Here is a 20,579-nt window from a genome sequence, read left to right as displayed (position 1 = left end):
CATTGGTTACTGGATTCATCCATTTCTCCCATGTTTCTGTCAATTTCTGCTTCATGTCTTTTCAATCTCTGTTATGGTATATAGCTATTTAGGATTATTCTGTCTTCTCAAGTGGCTCTTTAATAGTCATGAAATGACTCTCTTTCTCCCTGGCTATACTTTAGTCTTAAATTTTGCTTTAACTGATATCAGAATGAGCTCTTTGATATTATTGAGCTCAGTAGTTTCATGCTATATCTTTTCCTGTTATTGTCTTTACATTTAAAACATTTGACCTTATTTTAACATCCTATGACAACATCTGCCTTTTAATTAGAATACTTATGCCATTTACACTTAATATAATTAATGATTCTGTTGGGTATAAGTCTACCACATGGCTACTTGTAGTCTGTCTCCTTCAATTTCTGTTCCTTCGTCCATGTTTTCCTTTGTATTGACAAGTTTTTATTTTTGCCCCAGGATACTTTCTTCTTTTTAATATTTAAATATTTAATTGAGCTACATAAATTGTCAGTGATAAATGCATTCAGAGAAGGAAGTGATGGATGATCCACTGATGTACAGCCTTGAGGTAAGGGATATATTTCATAGTACCTGGAGATTGGAAGATATTTCAAGTAAAGAAAAAACAGTCTCAGAGAATGGAAATTATTTAGGTGAGTAGAAATGCAACACGGACTGATTTATTTTTTTATTCTTCGAGCATTTTCAATTCTAAAACAAAAATAAACAAAAGCATGAAATGAAATCAGCAGAGATCTATCAGAATCTGCTTCTGGAGGGTTCTCAGGTATGACACCTGGATCCTCACAATAGAGAATCTCTGGACAAGTGACAAAGGGTTTTATCTTAATTAAGTGGGAGATAGTGCTAATGGGTTTCTGTGAGCAGAAGAGCAAGGTTTACAGTGAGTATTTACAGAAAGTTGACCTGGGAAATTATGTGACGTGTGCACTAGAGAAGGGATGTGAGTGTCAAGGAAGCCCTCAGAGACCAGGTGAGCAGCCTGTGTTCCGTACCATGAAGGCACTATGGAGAGGGAAAGAGGAGAAAAGAAGGGCTGATGCATGGTGAAGAAAGCAGAATGGCCCAGCATGATCATTTTCTGGTTGAAGGGGATCAATGGGCATCTAAGTAAGGCTAGTTTAAAGCTTTTAGGACTGAGGACTAGAGCTTCAGTTAACAGGGAATTTTAGGGTGAGGAAGAAGATGACTATGGTGTCATGAGCTTAAGGAAATCCAATATGTAAAAGCTCCAATAAAGGTGAAAGTGTCAAATTATAGTTGTATAGTGATTCAGTGTGGTTCTGGTGTCATTGAGTACAGACAGAGATAATTCCTCCCTCACAATTGAAGTCACCTTATTTTGCTGTGTCTGTTTCTAAGATATACCCAAGAACATAGGTCCATACAACTTTTTCCTAAAATTGAGCTTTCAAAAAACGTATTAGAATTCAGATGAGTAAAAAAAAAAAGACAATGAAGAATATACTGAGCTTAGTGGTTGACATTAACGAAGTTCTGGAAGTCACAGAATAAGGAGAATCAATTAGGATGAGAATGAGGGAAGACTGCAGAGCCAGCTCAGAGGTGTTACTGCTGCCTCTGATGCCTTCCCTGGCCACCCAAGTCTGGGTACTTTCTTGAGCCACACTGGCTGAATCAACGCCATACTTCATGTGTAATGCAGGGACCTTAGAATAGAACGATTCCATTTATACAACAGTCCATACTTCATGACACTGTTGCCATATATTTCACTTTTAAATATGTCATAAACCCTAAATAATTATTCTTGCTTTAAACAACCAATTAAATTCTAAGAAATCCTGCACACTTAGCAATTTAAGTGGTCTTTAGTTTAGATCTGAATTTTCATTTAGATCCATTTGTTTATATAGTTTATATAGTTTTTTCCTTAGCATTTCTTGGAGCTCATGTCTTGCATATGTTTGGATTGAGAACTCTAGATAGATTTTTTTTTTCTTTCAGCAACACTATAAAGATATCTCCCAACTGTCCTCTGGCTCTGCAATTTCTAATGGGAAGTTGATTGCCATCTTGCTTATCATTGCTGTCTGCACCCAGTGGCATTTTTCTCCAGTTACTTTTGAGACTGAACTTGGTCTTTGATTTTTAGAAGTTGTACTATAAGGTGTTCCATGTCTATATTCGTTTTTAATCCTTTCCTGCTACAATGTTGCTAAGCTTTCTGAATTTGTGTACTGCTATTTTGATAACATTTAAAAATTTTTAAAATTCTCTCTCATTCTGCCTCTCTCTCCTTCTAAGACTCTGATTGCACATATACCAGGGTGTGCAATCCTGTCTCTCAGGCCATCAATGCTCTGTTCATTTTATCCATTTTTTTCCTCTTTGAACATTAGTTCAAATGATTTCTGTTGACCCATCTTCAGGTTCACAGATGTGTGCAGTCTCTGTTGTGCGCAGTCTGCTGTTAATATCATCCAATTAATTTTGTATTTAGAGGATTTTTCAGTTCTATATTTCCCACTTAATACTTTTAGTTTCCAAAGTCTTCTGAAACACCCTCTCTTCCTTCATTGCATCCATATCTTCCTGACCACTTTTTAATAAATTTACTCATATTTTTTAAAAGATCCTTGTCTGCTATATCCAACATCTGGGTCATTTGTTTCATCCTTTAGGTCTTTTACTATTGACTGATTTTTCCCTTGACTACGAAACACATGTTCCCATTTCTTTACATGTCTTTTATTTCATTGTCAAGTGGATGCTGTGGTAAGACTGACTTGGAATCTTGATATCTTACCCTAAAGAGTGTTGGTTTTATTCTAGCATGCAGTTAAACTGCTAGCAGGTAAACTTCAACTTGTGGAGGCTTGGTTTTCTGCCTTGTCAGGAAGAATCTACTTTGGTTTGCTTTGGTTTCTTTTAGTTTTAGCATTAATCCTTAGGCAAATCCCTTTTCCTGGGACATCATTTTACTTCTAAGCTGTGACCCTTCTGGCATTTCCATGGAAATCCCGCTGAGTGTACTGCACTTCTCTAATTTGTCAGGATTCCAATTACAAACTTGACTTCTGCATGAAGGGCTGAATTTCTTTAAGCTTTTCCAGCTTAAAACTCCCTGAGCTCCTTGTCATCGTCCCTGCCTTTCCACGGGTATTTCAAGAATTGGTCAAGGATCTAAATGGTGTGCATACCCATAGTCTGAAGGTTCCCTTTGTGACTTCTTCCTGTTTTTGGATGTTCCTCCTCAATTTTCAGTTGCTTTGGCAATTCCAAACTCGATCCGCTGACTCTCTAGGTCATTAATATTGAAGCTCCCATGAGGGGAATTCATCTTTCCCAAGGATGGGAAAGGGTTTCTAACTGTGAGCTAAAAACCCAAAGACTATAAAAAGCATTTCTGCATGGCTAAAAAGCACCATAAATAAAGTCAAAAGACAAACTTCAAATTGACGGAAAACTTTTGCATTATGACAAAATGATCCTTCCCGTAGAAAGTACTCTAAAAACTTGATGGACAAAATATACCAAAACCCTGTGGAGAAAAGGGAAAATGACGAGAACCAGCAATACTTGAACTATATGTTACAGTGACCCCCTCATGCTGCAGGCTGGACGGCGGGGGCCGCGTGAGCCTTGGCTCCGCTTCTGCCCGCTGCTGTTTTCACCTGCTGCCTTCCTGCTGAGCGCTTTCGCGGGTCGCTGTCAGTGCACGCCGGCTTGTGATGCTGCAATCCGGCTGAGCACAAAAACACAAGCCAGATGGAACTGAAACAAAGTTTTATTTTTTGAGAGGCCGTGTGCGTCCCCCTAACAAGCCGGTCCACACACACCCACACACGTGTGTCCCTACCGGACACGGGGGGCTCCACTTCCCCCGGAACACCCTCCTACCATCCTTCCCCAACCAATGGGAACTCTCCAGGAGTCTTGTAACTTGAGTCCCCAAATGGGCCTAAATGAACAGTAGGAGCCCAATTTCCATATGAATGTAATACTTTGCAGTGGCTCCTAGCATCTGCCCCCTTCTGTTTAATTAAGCAATGGCAATGTGGCTAGGGACCGTGCCTGGTAGGTTGTCCAATTTAACATGTGGTTCTTACCCGTCATGGGAGAACTGACTTTTACACGTCAGTTTCCTGTCTTAGGTTGAATCCACTGTAATCAGATCAACCCGTCACTGACTACCGGTCTAGCATAGCCATGCTTGTGGATAGGCCTAAGCACCAGTGGGGGGGTGAGGTTCTTGCCTCACCTCTGTTGGCCCCCAAATTTAACCTTGGTGCCAGTGGGGGGGTGAGGTTCTTGCCTCACCTCTGTTGGCCCCCAAGTTTTAGACCATCACTAGTAGAAGGGAGGAAGATACAGAAATGCCACGACACCAAGCCAATTGACGGCTCCTTAGGAAGAACAGTAACACTGGTGACACAGCAGCTAAGATATTTCAGCACTACCATAATTCACTGTATCAACAAATAGAGCACAATGCATACAGGTGATACATAGTCCAGGCAAGTTGTGTAAGCAGTTCAAAGTGGAGGAGTCTATCAATATGTCCATTTCCTCCCAAAGTAAATTAAGTCCTTGATTGAGCAGTTCAAAGTGGAGGAGTCTGTCAATATGTCCATTTTCTCCCAAAGTAAATTAAGTCCTTGATTGAGGATACTTATTGAGTTATATTGATTGATGTATCAGTTTATATAGTTTACTGTGATAGCTATCATAGAAGTTGTAGTTTGGTTTTATCTTAGTCTTCACCGGCATTGGGATGGAGATGGGAATTCTGGCCATGGTGCTAAAGAGACATTATCTTGAACAGAATTGTTAAATATAATGAAAAGGAAAGGTGAAAGTAAACAAACAGATCTGTTAACCACCTTTAAAAGCAAAATTTATAACAGCTGTTTACCTAATTTAAATTAAACCATATAAGTCACGTGATTTTTTTTTTTTTTTTTTTTTTTTTTTTTTTTTGGATCCATTTATATCTATTTATACATGAGCGCTCCTTATAAATGAAATATGGACATACACACATACAGACATACAACACAAAACAGTGCATACATAACATAGAACATATAAGACAATAGTAAATAAAGGCCTTGTAGCTATACCTAGGTGAAATCTCCATTGCAATGTTTAAAAACTTTACAGTTAAAAAAAAAATAAAACACAGTCAAAAAATAAAACTGATCAGAAAAACATTAACCTAGGTTTGTATGAGCTCAAAAAGAAAGAGAAAATAAATAAATAAATAAAATAGAACCTTATGATGTGGGAAAAATGTAATAATAAAATAGATATTGAAAAAGGCACCGTGGTAAATCACTGTTGTAGATGTAAGAATAGCCAAGCTGGAGCTCTGGATATCAGCTGTTATGGATTTGAGTCAAATCATCTTCTTTTTCTGTAGAAATTGTTTTAGTTAATCTCTCTGGAATCCAAATTGGTTGCTGTTCCTCCTGTGGAAAAACACAGACGGAGCCCCGACTCCAGACTATTACTGGGTCCGGACCTTTCCATTGTCCTGTTAGAATATCTTTCCAAAGTACCTTAGGCTTATGTACATTTTTCGGATACATATGTCTTTCCGCAGCACTAAGTCCTGATGAATCCAAATTTAGAAAGTTTAGAGTAAAAAGGGTTATTTTAAGTTTATCTTTGGGGGATATATACCCTTTTCCAATTCCTTCCTTTTGTTTTAATAAGTACATTTTAATAGTTTGATGAGCTCTTTCAACTATGCCTTGACCCTGTGGATTGTATGGGATTCCTGTTATATGAGTAATGCCAAATGATGAGCAAAATTGTTTAAAAGAGTTAGACGTATAACCAGGAGCGTTATCAGTTTTTAACTGTTTAGGAACACCCACAGTGGCAAAATTTTGTAAGCAATGAGCTATAACATCTTTAGTTTTTTCTCCGGCATGAAGGGAGCCCATTAAAAATCCAGAAGAAGTATCAACTGTAACATGTAAATATTTTAATTTTCCAAATTCTGGCAAGTGTGTAACGTCCATCTGCCAAATATGGTTAGGTATCAGTCCTCTAGGATTGACTCCAAGATTAACTTGTGGTAAAAATGTCACACAATTTTGACATTGTTTTATTATATGTCTGGCTTGTTCCTTAGTTATTTTAAAACGTTTTTGTAAGGTATTAGCATTGACATGGAACCTTTTATGAAAATTTATAGCTTCTTCTATTGTGGAGAAAATATGTATGTCATGTGTAGATTTATCTGCTAGTTCATTACCCAAACTAAGGGCTCCAGGCAACCCTGTATGTGCCCTGATATGTCCAATAAAGAATGGATCTTTTCTGTCCCAGATTAGAGTTTGTATAGCAGAAAACAAAGAGAAAACAGTAGAGGAAGGAGAAATCCTACCAGCATCTTCAAGGGATGCTATAGCATTAACTACATACTGGCTATCAGAGAATAAATTAAATACAGAATCTTTGAACATCATAAAAGCTTGTAATACTGCATTGAGCTCTACCTTTTGAGCTGATTGTTTGGGTACTAAAAATGTAAAAGTTTGATCAGGGGTAACTACCGCTGCTGTACCATTGTTTGACCCATCAGTGAATATATTTGGAGCATTCATGATAGGGTTTTTTTTTGTCATTTTAGGAAAAACTACAGGATGCTTAGACCAAAAGGACAACAAGGGATTAGATGGCAAGTGATTATCAAATGAGACACTAGATTTACACATGATTATTGCCCAAGTATTTAACTCATTAGCTAACTCATCAATTTGATCCATAGTATATGGAGTAATAATTTTATTGGGAGAAATCCCAAACACTCCCTTCGCTGCTTTTATCCCTTTGAGTATTAATTGTCCTACAGCCTCAGGATATCTAGTAAGAATAGTATTAGGGGAATACGATAAATGTATCCACAATAATGGACCTTCTTGCCAAAATACTCCTGTAGGAATATTTTTTGTTGGTAGTACAATAAATAATAAAGGCAAACTTATATCAATTCTATCCAAATGCATATTTTCCATATATGTTTCAATGATTTTTAATGCCTTTCTTGCTTCAGGCGTTAACATGCGGGGTGAATTTGGATCTGATGGACCTTTTAGGATATCAAATAAGGGTCCTAATTCTCCTGTTGGTATGCCTAGGTAAGGCCTTATCCAGTTTATGTCTCCCAATAATTTTTGAAAGTCATTAAGTGATTTGAGTTGATCTACTCGTATTTGAATTTTTGGTGGACGGACCATGGTTGAGGATAATAAAACTCCTAAATAATTAATTGGAAAATTTAATTGTACTTTATCTATTGCTATGTCTAGATTATAATTTTTTAGTAAGTTTGTAAGTGTGGCATAACATTCTAGCAATGTGTTCTTATCTTTATGTGCTAATAACACATCATCCATATAGTGAAATATTTGTAGTTCAGGATTTTGATTTCTAAGTGGCTGGATTGCTTTATTAACATAAATTTGACACATAGTCGGGCTGTTCGCCATCCCCTGGGGTAAAACTTTCCACTCATATCTCTGATCAGGACCTTCATGATTTAGTGCAGGGATAGTAAATGCAAAATGTGGACTATCCTCGGGATGAATTGGAATTGAAAAGAAACAATCCTTAATATCTATAGTTAACACATGCCAGGTTTTTGGTAAAGCAGACAATTGGGGAATCCCTGATTGAGCAGGTCCCATAATAACCATCTCATTATTAATGGCTCTTAAATCTTGTAATAATCTCCATTTACCAGATTTCTTTTTAATGACAAAAATGGGAGTATTATGGGGAGATACGGAAGGTTGTAAATGTCCTTCCGCTAATTGTTGTTTGACCAGATCGTGGGCTACTTGTATCTTTTCTTTAGTCAGGGGCCACTGAGGAACCCACACTGGTCTTTCTGATTTCCATGTAATTTTGATTGTCTCAGTGGCCCTTTTTGAAAACCCAATCCATGTTTATTTATTTCTTGATCTATTTGAATTGGTGCTATCATATCTTGATCTTGTTTCCTTAATCCTTTTTCTTTTCTAAAGCCTTGTTTAGCCCTACTAGTGGGCGCGTTAGAATTGACGTTATTTGTTAATGTCAATCCTAATTGATCTAGGACATCCCGTCCCCATAAATTTATGGGAAGATGGTCCAATACATAAGGCTGTATAGTTCCTTCACATCCTTCAGGATCCCTCCAATCTAATACCATAGCACTTCTATGGGGGTTAGTTGCCACTCCTAGGCCTCGAAGCGTTTGAGTGGCTTGTTGCAATGGCCAGTGCTTTGGCCATTCCTGACGAGATATGATGCTGAGGTCAGCACCTGTGTCCAGCAGCCCATTAAAATCATGTCCTTGAATATTTAATTTTAGCATTGGGCGAGAATCTAAATTTAAAGAAAGCATAGCCCAATCTACACCTGTGGAGCCTAATCCCTTGGAACCTCTTTCTACATTACAACTGGAAAATTCATCATGTAGGCTGGGTATTATTAATAACTGTGCTATTCTATCTCCTGATGAAATTACGGATATACCTCTTGGAGAACTGGCTATAATTTTTATTTCACCCTCATAATCGGGATCAATTACCCCAGGACTTATCATAAGTCCTTTTAGTGTAGAAGAACTGCGTCCTAATAATAAGCCTACTGTTCCTTGGGGAAGAGGTCCTTTTATTCCTGTGGGAATGATTTGAACTCCCATCTCTGGAGTTAATACTGCTCTGGCAGAGGCACAGATGTCCAACCCTGCGCTCCCTCTAGTTTGTCTGATGAGGGATCTGATGGATAGTGCGTCCTGGGCACTACCTTGATGGTGCTGCTGGGTTCCTCCATTGCCCCGTATATTTGTGGCTTTGGGCCCCGGGGCATTGGGCCCTCCAATTCGTTTTTTGACAACGGGGCCTGATACCTTTCTCCACGATATTGTGGGTAGACACTTGGTCTTTGTCCATTTTTTGATAACGGAATACCCTCTATGGTGGTTTGAGAACGGCATTCATTAGCCCAATGTCTCCCTCTATGGCATCGTGGGCAAATACCCGGGATTCTACTCCTTTGATACCTAGCTTTGTTAAACCCTCCTCCTATGGGGCAATTTCTTTTAAAATGTCCTTTCTGATTGCAATTATAGCATGTTTTTGGTTTGGTATCTAAAGCCTGTTTTACTTCAGCTGCCATGACTTGTCCTTGTTCATCAATGTCGCTACATAATTTAATATATGTGTTTAAATCTCCATGTTTCCACGGTCTAATGACCTCTTTGCAGCAACGATTTGCTTGGTCATAAGCCAGTTGTTTTATAAATGGCATTGCCTGTTCTGTATTTTCAAATGTCTTAGAGGCTGTTTCAATAAGTCTAGCTACAAAGTCAGCGTAGGGCTCATTAACTCCTTGTGTTATCTTAGATAGTTGACCTTGTAAATCCCCTTGTCCCTTCAAAGTTTTCCATGCCTTAATTGCATTCATAGTGATCTGAGCGTATACGCCAGGATCATATCTAATCTGTTGCCTCTGACCCTCATAAGGTCCTTTCCCCAATAGCATTTGAGAATCTCTTTCAGGATAACCTGCTGCTGCATTTCGCCTAGCTGTCTCCCTGCAAAATTCCTCATTGGCAATTTTCCATAATAAATATTGTCCTCCATTTAGCACAGAGTGACACACGCTAGCCCAATCTTCTGGTGTTAAGTCCCAGCTGGTAATAGATTCGACCATTCTGACAGTAAAGGGAGCGGCAGGTCCGTAGGTTTGTACAGCTTCCTTTAATTGCTTTACTATTTTGAAATCTAAGGCACGGTAAACTCGTTCCCTTTCTTCTCCCCGCTCAACTACAGGGCATGCTAACTTTTGGGGTCCTGCCTCAGGATTCTGTTCATCACCTATGGAAACTGAGGGCTGCTCAGCTACAGGTGAAGCTGTTGGTTGAATTACGCCCTCTGGTGATGGAACGGAGTTAGTACTAGCCTCCCTATCTGAGGGTCGTTTTTTCCCTAAGCTTGCCTTCTTCAATTTTTCTTCTGTCTGACTAGCTTGAGGGACCTTTTGTTTTGCTTGACCTAATAAGTTTTCTGCCATAGCCTGGACCTCTAACAATTTACTTAACAGTCTTTCGGTTTGTTTTTTACTAGATTCTAATCTACTATAAAGGTAACGTAACCCAATAAGGTAGGATAGAAGAAAGCCAAAACAGAATGAAACAGAAACGGAGAGGAGAAAAATGATTATATCAATTTTTTCTTTCTCAGGGCCGAATAACTTAAAACCTTGAGCCAACCATTTTTCCCAATTCGCCTGAAAAAATTGTAAGGCTAGAGAGCCTGAAATAAAAGCAGAATAAATCAAAACAAAAATACCCATTCTGTCGCCTTTCCTTAGGGGCGAGCGATATCACTCACCTATAAATTTTGGGCGTTCCCCGTACAAGGGCCACCAAAATGCTGCAGGCTGGACGGCGGGGGCCGCGTGAGCCTTGGCTCCGCTTCTGCCCGCTGCTGTTTTCACCTGCTGCCTTCCTGCTGGGCGCTTTCGCGGGTCGCTGTCAGTGCACGCCGGCTTGCGATGCTGCAATCCGGCTGAGCACAAAAACACAAGCCAGATGGAACTGAAACAAAGTTTTATTTTGTGAGAGGCCGTGTGCGTCCCCCTAACAAGCCGGTCCACACACACCCACACACGTGTGTCCCTACCGGACACGGGGGGCTCCACTTCCCCCGGAACACCCTCCTACCATCCTTCCCCAACCAATGGGAACTCTCCAGGAGTCTTGTAACTTGAGTCCCCAAATGGGCCTAAATGAACAGTAGGAGCCCAATTTCCATATGAATGTAATACTTTGCAGTGGCTCCTAGCACCCTCACAGCTGGAAAACCGCTTGTAGTCACTCTGTTTAGAGCAATGTGGAGACACCACTTCTTACCTGCCAAACCCAGAACTCAAAAGGCACAAGAATGGATTCCGCCGAGGAGACTGACAAATAGACATTGCCATTGCCACCCTTTCCCTCTTGCTGGAGTTTCAGGGTTTCAATCTTTATCTCTCACTGAGAAAGGGGAAAAGGTTCCCCGTTACAGGACTTTCAAGCAGCATTCAGAGGGAGGGAGCCTCACATTACTCTGAGGGGGAATTTGGCAATGTCTATCCAAACTACAAATGCACTTACCTTTAGACCCAGCAATTACATCTCTAGAAACCTGCCTAAAACTTACAATTCCAACGATGCCAAAATTTATATCCATAAAGTTTTTCATTGTAACATTATTTATAGTTACAAAATTGAGGGGCGGGGACTGAACACATAATTGAATACATAGGACTTTGAGCAAGCCAAATTATATCCACACACTTTATTGCTCTGCAGTTTTTAAAAATAAATAAGGTTGATCACTATAAACTTATTAGAGTGATTTGCAGGACATACTGTTAAGTGGAAAAAAAAAATACAAGGAGTAACACAGTGTTCTATCCTCCATAGGAGAAAGAAGGAAATGTGAGGAGACTTACATGCGTCTGCTCATTTATGGGCAAGAAATCCAGGAGGGATAAATCAGAAACTAAAGAAACTTGCCACTTAGCTAAGAAAAAAAGGAAAGAGATGGAAATGGAGTGGCTAGGGTGAGAAAGGACCTCTAGGTCCCTGAAGGTACTCTCTGTATAGCAAACTTAGCGATGTTTCACATAGCCAAGAAAACTCAAGTGGATGTAGAGGAACTCAAAGTGGAATACACCAATAGGAATGCGTGTTACAAATAAATAGCATAGGGCTAGGGCTGTGGCTCAGTGGTAGAGTGCTTGCCTACCAGATGCGAGGCCCTGAGTTCGATCCTTGGCACCACATAAAAAATAAATAAATAACATAAAGATATTGTGTCCAACTACAACTAAAAAATAAATATAAAAAAACCAAATAAATAGCATAATCATGCTGACGGGGGAAGAAAAAAATAATTAAAGATACTTTGGCAATGCTGCTTGGAAGGATAGAGTCACAGTGGAAAATACCGTATTCCAGTTAGCAAACGTGTCTCTCAGGGGCATGAGCCGGCGATTCTGAAACTGCTTCACGTGCATGCCAGGATGAGCAGATAAGAAAGAGGGGAATAGACAGTAAAAGCCAGGTTTCCACTGTCCGAGAGAAAGAGGTCACAGAGAGGACAGGAGGTAGGTGATGAGCCCTTTGCCCTGGACACAGAGCCATGAGCACAGCTCATGATTCCAATGCATGTGACTTCACAGACACACAGGTTGACTTCCCAGCTTTGGACAGTCCCCAGCAGTGACAGTGCTGTGACCAGACATTGGTTTTTAAATACCATTCTCCAAGAGAAGGACCCAGGGCTCCCTGGAGACACGATGGATTACAGGGCTGGCAGGAATGCTGCATAAAGAGCCCCCAAGTGAGCAAATGATCAAAAAAGGCAGGGGCCCCTCCATACTATTAAATTAGAACATAAAGTGCAAGATGAATATCTATGGATACATATTGATGCAAATAATAATGGAATACATAAATAATTGGGGGAGAAAGAACACCTCTCGGTTCCAGTTAATAAATGTGGTAGGAAGGAGGAAAACAGAAAATTCTTGGTGGGCGAACATGAGGGGTTGACCTAGAAAGATCCACTGACGGCTGCTGAAAATAATGGGTGGGAGTTTGAGGAAAGACAGATATTTGCCATCTGCCTAGTCAGAGCCCTGTCCCACCTTTGCTCTGGGTGACTGTGATCCCGGAGGAAGCCCTCCTCAATCTGAAGGTAGGTCTGACTCAATGACCCGAGGGGCCCTTCCAGCCCCACACTCCCATGGGAACCCTGTACCTCCCATGTCATGATCAGGACTGTGACTTCTTTCCCTGTCCCTTAACTTTACTTCCATTTCCTCCTTTCTCTTCCATTCCCTTCTCAAAATTTCTCTAGAAAGAGGATTTAGGGCTTTCTCTGTGAGAGAAAAATGGAGAAAGTTGGAAGTGAGGGGAGCCCTGGGAACCAACAGGGGCCTCAGCCTGCCTTGGGTCTCCCTCTTGTCCTCTCCTGGGCAAAGACCATCACCTACTCCTTCCTGGGCCACCATGTAGCTAACCAGGACATCACCCTTTCCCTGTCTCAGGAGGGTCAGGATTTGAATCTGATGGCTCACTGAGCCAAAGGAACACGTTCCACATCCAGGACCTTCAAGCACCAGTCAGCAGAGAGGAAGCCTCAGTTCTGCACAAAGCGGCCTCTGCACAGACAGCTGATGTGCTCTGGAGACCCAAAAAGTTCCCTTCCCTCAGGCCAGCTTCCCTGCCCCGCTCTGCCCAGGGAGTGAGAAGATGCATCAAGCTCAATGCAAACTGTGAGCTCAGGGATTTGGGTTCTAATCTTTTCTCCTGTCTTTGATGATCAGAATCTGGAACAAAGTTCTTGACATTTCTGTGCCATGAGATTTTTTTTTTTTTTTGTAAAATACCTGCCATTCAGGTTGTTGTATTGGTTTAAAGAAATTGAACAAATGCAGATTATTGGAAATGTAACTTTCTAATAACTGGCTACTACCACTCTGTCCCCCACACCTACCCTTAAATTCTTCATGGAATACGAGCAAATCAGCTCTGGACTTTCTCCGGGTTCACCCACAACAGTATGTCTCAGCTCCCTCTGAGCCTACCAGCTACCCCCTGACCAAGGCTCTTAAGGACTGACTGAAGGATGTTCCAATGGCCTTTTTTCCTCCACAAGCACCATAAACGTGCCTCCAGCTATCAACACAGACATCTTGCATTTTCCACAAATGAGAACTTAGATGAACTCCCAAGCCCAGCCAGATGAGCTAAGTGAAGATACTGTTGCTACAAAGACTGCCGTTTCAAAAGCACTGTGGTTTTAATTGTGTTTTAAAGATCTAAATAAAGAGCTTTAAAGTCATGCACACTCAAAGAGTAGTCAGGTCGTCCACTGGCCACAACAAGAACAACTGTAGGTGACAGGAATTTTTCTAAATAGAAGGCAGAATGTTCCATTTCTGATCATCTTATTGACGGTCTCCACCAAATCCCCATTCACATCTAGAACCCTGAATAAGGAACAAGCCCCTGGGTAGTAGCAAGCAAGCCAGCACACTGCCCTGGATTTCCATGATCATTTGTGGTGTTCGTTGAAAAGCCCCTTTCCTTTCCCTTGCCTTGTGATTTAGCCTGGCAGGGTGCTGAGGGTATCCTGCTTCAGGTGGCTGTAAGAGACCCTTCCCAGGGGACTCTCACACACGAGTGAGTAGACAGAGAGTGGGAGGATGTTCCAGGAGATGAAACAGACACGACTCTGCCCCTGGTTGACTGGCTGTTTTCAGCCCTCCGCTGCCTCATCCTCTGTCTGATTCTGTCATGCATAGTTGAAAATAAAATCACTGGCTAAACGTATTGATTACTGATCACCTTTTTCTGGACAGATTTTTCTCTATAGAATGACAGAAGTCTCTACTAGGGTGTTCTCAATGTGATGAGCCATGGGTCATTGTTCCCCCTCCCCCACCAAAGGGAAAGTGATGCAGCAGCCTTGATGAGAGGGGGTTTGCAGACAATTTTGGAAAACTGGAGATGCGAGCTTCCAGGGAACCCAGGGAGGGCTCGCTCCATGGCCACCAGCAACCCCAAGGGCAATCCTTGGCCCCATTTTGAGTGACACTCTGACTCTAAGGGGGAAATGCATTCTCAGAGGAGTGCACGCTCATATTCTTTGGTGGGGACCAGGTAGTTCCTCCAGAATAAGTTGGGTTCTAGAATGTTCTTTGAAGGCTGACCCAACTTTTCTAAAGTGAAATGTGCTTTTGAAGAAAATTCCAGAGGATTACTGAAGAGCTGAGGAGAAAAGCATATTTCTGAAGCCCATTCATATTTTTTTGCCTCTTTTATTTAAAGATTCTGAACCGAATCACAGGGTAATTTTTAGGGGAATGTGGAATTCCAATGAAATCACCGTTCCTTGGACAGCACCCAAAGACTATTGTCCAGACTCTGTTTGGGCCAGATGTTCAAATGCTAAACAGAATCATTTTATTTCACGATACTCCAAAATAATACAGGTGGACAGATGCCAGTCTATAGCTAGCTGAGCAAAAAACTGGTCCAGAAATATACACTAGAATATAGAAGTGCACATTCTTTCTCTAACTTTGCAGGTTTTCTCTTAGTACCTATTTCATTTTGCCTTGGGCTAAAACTAGATGTGACCTAGCTCAGGCAGGAGCCTTGCTTAACAATGTCTGCAGTCTTCCCACACCCTTAGCTCTAGAAAATCCAGCTCAATGATACTTAATTGCATTGACCATAAAAATGGTTACATCAATGGCAGTAACTAAAAGAATTAACATGACCATAAGACTTATAGCTTTTTAAAATAGTTTTTTACATGTTTCATCTCATTACATCCATGCAGCAAGTTTGTATTACACTCATTTTTCTTATCCCAAATTATAAAGGAGAAGCTACAGCTCAGAAAAGGGAAATCCTCATTGATTCTAAAACCCTCATTTTTTCCCCACCACACTACATGCCTGATGTTTATTTTATACTCAGAAAACATCCATGTATGTGTGAAGGTTTTTTTCTCTCCGAACTACAAAACAGACACTTAGGAAAAAATAAACAACTCCTCTGGTAGGGAAAAATTATAGGTAGAAAATAGACTTCTGAGTATTTCATTAGTTCCAATAAGCATCCAATACTATGCTGAAATAGAATTAAAGCAGATATTTTACAGTGGATCTATTTTTCTAGTATGGATAACATGAACATATGAAAAGAATATAATAGATTCCTGAATATAGACTGTTGGAGAATGTTTTAGCAAAATAAGCATGGAGAGATTTAAACCCTTATATGGTGCTGGGAAAGTACAATTTGGTTCAACATTTGTGGAGAACAATTTGGCAGTATATAAAGTCTAAACACTGTGCTGTTGAGGATTCAGTATGGCACAGTCCATAATTACTGAAAAACAAGAGGTGTCGGAATCCAATGCAGTCATGTTCTTTTGGCATAAAGGAGCATTACACTATATTATTAAGTGGAAATATTGGTTTAGAAAAAAAAAATATATATATATATAGTTTGTTTTGAAAAAATGTATATCTTAATACTAATCTTGAATCATTTTTTATTTGGGATGCTGTATTTGTTATCTATGTCTATGCAACAAATTATTTCCAAATTCAGCATCTTAAAATTTAAAAAAAAGACTCATTATGTCACACATTGTGTCTCAGAGGGTCAGGAACCCAGGCCTGGCTGGGTGCTTTTGGCTCAGGCTGTCACGTGAGCTGTAGTCAAGTTGTTGACTGTCCCAGTCCTTGTGGGCTCTGAAGAATTGACTAGGGCTAGAGGACACTCTCACAGGATCATTCACAGAACTTGGGTAAGAAATTTCAGTTCCCTGCTACATGGGCTGCTCATGACATGGTTTTCCCCAGGATGAACTATGGAAGAGAGAGGGAGAGAGGAAGAGGTAGAGAGAAATATAAAAAGAAAGGTAAGAGGAAGACAGAGAGAGAGAAAGAGGAAGAGAGGAAGAGGAAGAGAGACAGAGATAGAGAAACTAAGGCACAAGCCACAGTATCTTTTATAACCTGCTTTCAGCAGATACCCTCTCATCTGTGTGCTCTATTACTCCCACAGACCAACCTGTGTACAATGTGGGGACGATACAAGGGTTTGACTATCAGGAGGAAAGATCTCTGAAGGCCATCTTGGATCCTGGCCATCCTGGCCCACCATGATTCACATTCCTCCAGAAACACATTCACACCTTCCCACGAGGGTTTTATACCACTATAGAGTTAGCTCAAATTCCAGAATCTCATCATCTAAACCCAGTCAAGTGCCATTCCTCACATAGGGTTCCTCTTGCTTTGAACTAAGGAGGCAAGTTACCTGTCCTCCACATGGCCAACATATAGTGGTGGGACAGGACAAGATAACTGCTCTTGTTCAAAAAGAAGGAACATAGGCATTAGTGTTCTATAGAAATTCTGAAATCATGGAAGAACTCAAAAGTCATAGTGGTCTTTTTGCAAAGGACCAGATTATTGTCCATTCCTCTAAAAGTATTAATAGTAGCATCAGCCAGCACTTTTCCAAAATAACTAAATTAGCATTATATCCAACCAAATGGAGATTGGGGACATCTTAGGATGCCAATGGCCACAAAACATAACTGAAGATTTTGTCCCAATTCCCTAGTTACAGAAAAGAGGATCTGATTGGCCCAGGCTGATCATCTCTGCTCCAATCAAAATGGACAGAAAATAGCATAAACATGACTCCTGTGCTGAGAAATGCGGAAAGCACATCTACGATGAAAACAGTGTATGGAATTTCACTAGGTGGGAGAAGAAGAGGGCTAGCCTCTCAGGTCATAGAACTTCTGGGCAATCCACAGAGTTTTCACAGCAGGCATTAAATGAGTCTGTCTAATTAAGAATCAGTGGGATTTTATCTGTTGACAAAAAAAATAAATAAATAAGTTTTTTTTTTTTTAATTAAAACAATCTGAACTCAGCCAGGCAACTTTCCCTAGTTAGGCCTCACTCCTACTTGAACTCAGGGGAAATTTATTATCCATGGCTCTTGGCTCCATCCCTGGGCTCTTGGTTCCTCCTTCTGAGGCATCCTTCCTTTTTCATGTAAGGCAGTGTGTATTCATGCTGGATGCTTTTCTTAGTCTGCTTCCTGATGGTGGAGGCTTGGTGGCTCACAGGCTGTATTCATTTTGTACTGTCTCAGCACTTTCCAGCACGAGCTGAAAGAGGCTTGGCTAATACAATTCTCTTAAAAACTTTGTGCATCTCCTATGAATCTTTGTGGAGGTTCAGTCAATTAGGCAAGAGTCACATCACAAATCTCTTTGACATTACACCACTGGAGTATGAATAAGGCTTCAGACAGTGGTCTTAATTTTCCTAGAAGCTGTATAGTTGGAGAGGGTCTGTGAAACATATCTTTAATCTCTTCAAAGGGCCTTTTGCCTGGCTGAAGACCTACCTTTGATGCTTCTCAGTTTTTTAGAAGATTTTACACTTACACCTTGGGCTTTATCTTTAGACCATACATTTCTGGGAGTGCCCTAGATTATATTTTTGCTTTGAAACCATTTAAAAAATGAATATTGTTGCTATTGGTTAAATTGTATCTTCCAAAAAGTCATTTTGAAGTACTAATTCCCACTACCTGTGAATGTGACCTTCTTGGCAATAGGGTCTTTTCCTATGGCATCAAGTTAATTAGGGTGGGCCCTGATTCAATATGATTGTGGTGTCCTCATAAGAAGAGACACCAGGGGTGCAAATGCACAAAGGGATAGTCATGAGGGGTAACAACAGGACAGCAACCTGCAAGTCAAGGAGATAGGCCTCAGGGAAACCAACTCTGGACCTCAATCCTGGACTTCCAGCTCCCAGAACTGTGAGAAAATAAATTCCCAGTGTTTAAGGCCGTCAGCCTGTGGCACTTTGCTAAGGCAGCCTGACCTGACTGAGACACCAACTTTCTGAAAATATCTTGTTATTACCCAATATGTATTTACTCATCTTCTTTTCAAAAGTATATTTGAAAATTATTCTTGTGATATATATGCCAATGTATATACAGCCACTATATTTGCTTCTATTCAGAATGTCTGTACTTAGATTTGTTTCTAATCTCTGACAGTAGGCACTTTTACTGAGAGGATTGACACCTCTTTTATTTCACATTGTAACCCATTCTAAACCTAATCCCTACCTTCCAAGGGTGGGAGCTGGAGGGATTTCTGCCTTTCCAGGATGGAAATGCATCAAAGCTTCCTCTCCATGGTTTACTGTGGACTGAACCCAGAGATCATGTTGTAATGAAGTGTAGTTTTCAAGGAATTACCAGATCAATGCAGTCCCAGATCAAAGCACTAATCTTCCAGGGCCAGGGAGTGGGCTACTACACTGAGCCAAATTAGAGACAAAGGCACAATTAATGGGAAGCAGATTGGGACTCAATCCTGGAGAAGTTCTCCAGCCAAGGATCAGCAGTGGGAACTCCTGAAGCAGCTCTGAGGACACGCTTTCTGGGCTGTTTTTTGCAACCCCTCTGATTATACTAACTTCTGGCCACTTATTTATCTTCTTTGCTTCATCTTCCATGGTGATTTGAAAAATGAGTATCCTGTGTTCAGTATTCATGTTAGTTTTCAATTTAATGAAATATGTACTTTAATCTGAGTTCCTCTAATATCACAGTCAGAATAAAACAAGACCTTTCAACTACCCTGTGATTTAAATAAGAAATTCAGCATGTCTTCACTTTACTTTTCCTCTTACCTTTAAAAATAGGATAGATCCAATCTATTGCACAACCAGTTATTCAAGTTTTTTTTTAATTCATTATTTTTAAAAAAAGTCTTTAGCATCTATACTAATTTTGTCATTATTTAAAAAAAACACATATATTGAAACTTATTATTGATTTGATTTTGATTCTTTTAAATGTCCTATGGAGTAGGTTTTTGAGTAATTTTCTAGAAAAGCCATGTGAGTGAAACTGTGTCTGATCACTCTTTTTGAGTAAACTATCACTCTCAGTCTGTTGCTTATATGATATTCTCTGTTCTGGATTTCAGGGTTTTTCCATTAACATCTGGGATGTTTATACACTAAGGAAATACTTTCCATTATGGCTGTGATGACCGTCTCTGCTCCCTTCGTCTGGACATTTCAGGGTACGTGTCACCCCTAGGCCGGCTCTGCCGCAGTTTCACTCTGCGTCTATTTTCTTCTCTTGCTGTTTTAGCTCTGGCTCTCCTACAGTCTCGGGAAGCTAGTTTACATATTGCCTTTTCTTTTTTCTTTCATTCTTTCTTTTTCTTTATTTTTTTTCTTTTTTTTTTTTTTGATACCAGAGACTGAATCTAGGGGTATTTAACCACTGAGCCACATCTCAAGCCTGTTTTTATTTTTTATTTACAGACAGGGTCTCACTAAGTTTCTTAGGTCCTCGGTAAGTTGCTGAGGCTGGCTTTGAATTTGCAATCCTCCTGACTCGGCCTCCAGAGCTGGGATTACAGGTCTGCTCCACCATACCCAGCTACCCTTGCCCTTTCTCCATTGTTATACGAACTTCTGCCACTTATTCATCTTCTTTGATTTGTCTTCCATGTACTTCTCCAAGTACAGCATTTTTGCTTTGATTAAATTCTTCTCTAATATTTGGCTGGTTCCATGTGTGATAAGGCCAGGGGACATGCAGCCACTTGCACCCATCTGATTGTGCCCTTGTGGTCTGGCAGAGCCTCAGCTCAGGTGGATGCCTGGAGGAAAAACTGATTTGCAAGCCCACAGCCCTGCTTCCAGCAGGTTCTCACCCAGTGTGACTCTGTTCCCCAAGGAACCATGGCTGCTTCCAGGACTCTTCTGCCTCTAGAGTATTTTCTGAGAGCACACCCGTCCCCAGGCATCGCCTACCCTCTCCTTCCTACCCTCTCTGTGCTTGGAAACCAGACAGTGTAATTGATATAAAAAGAGAAGAACCAGAGCAGGAGAGTTGCTGGCACCCAATTCTGACGCCTGGGTACCTGATTCCTGGGCCGAGGGAGAGC

The 20,579-nt window shown here is 40.6% G+C and overlaps 1 protein-coding gene across 1 annotated transcript in view; it reads right to left on the bottom strand.

The window, feature by feature from the left end:
• The window catches only part of LOC144369109 (acyl-coenzyme A oxidase-like protein), a 354,862-nt gene that overhangs the window by 127,711 nt on the left and 206,572 nt on the right, over positions 1–20,579 (bottom strand). The window lies entirely within an intron of this gene.

This window comes from Ictidomys tridecemlineatus, chromosome 12 (assembly GCF_052094955.1).
Source record: "Ictidomys tridecemlineatus isolate mIctTri1 chromosome 12, mIctTri1.hap1, whole genome shotgun sequence".
NCBI lineage: Eukaryota > Metazoa > Chordata > Mammalia > Rodentia > Sciuridae > Ictidomys > Ictidomys tridecemlineatus.
The sequence above is the reverse complement of the archived record's forward strand: the minus strand, read 5'-3'. Positions and strand labels throughout refer to the sequence as shown.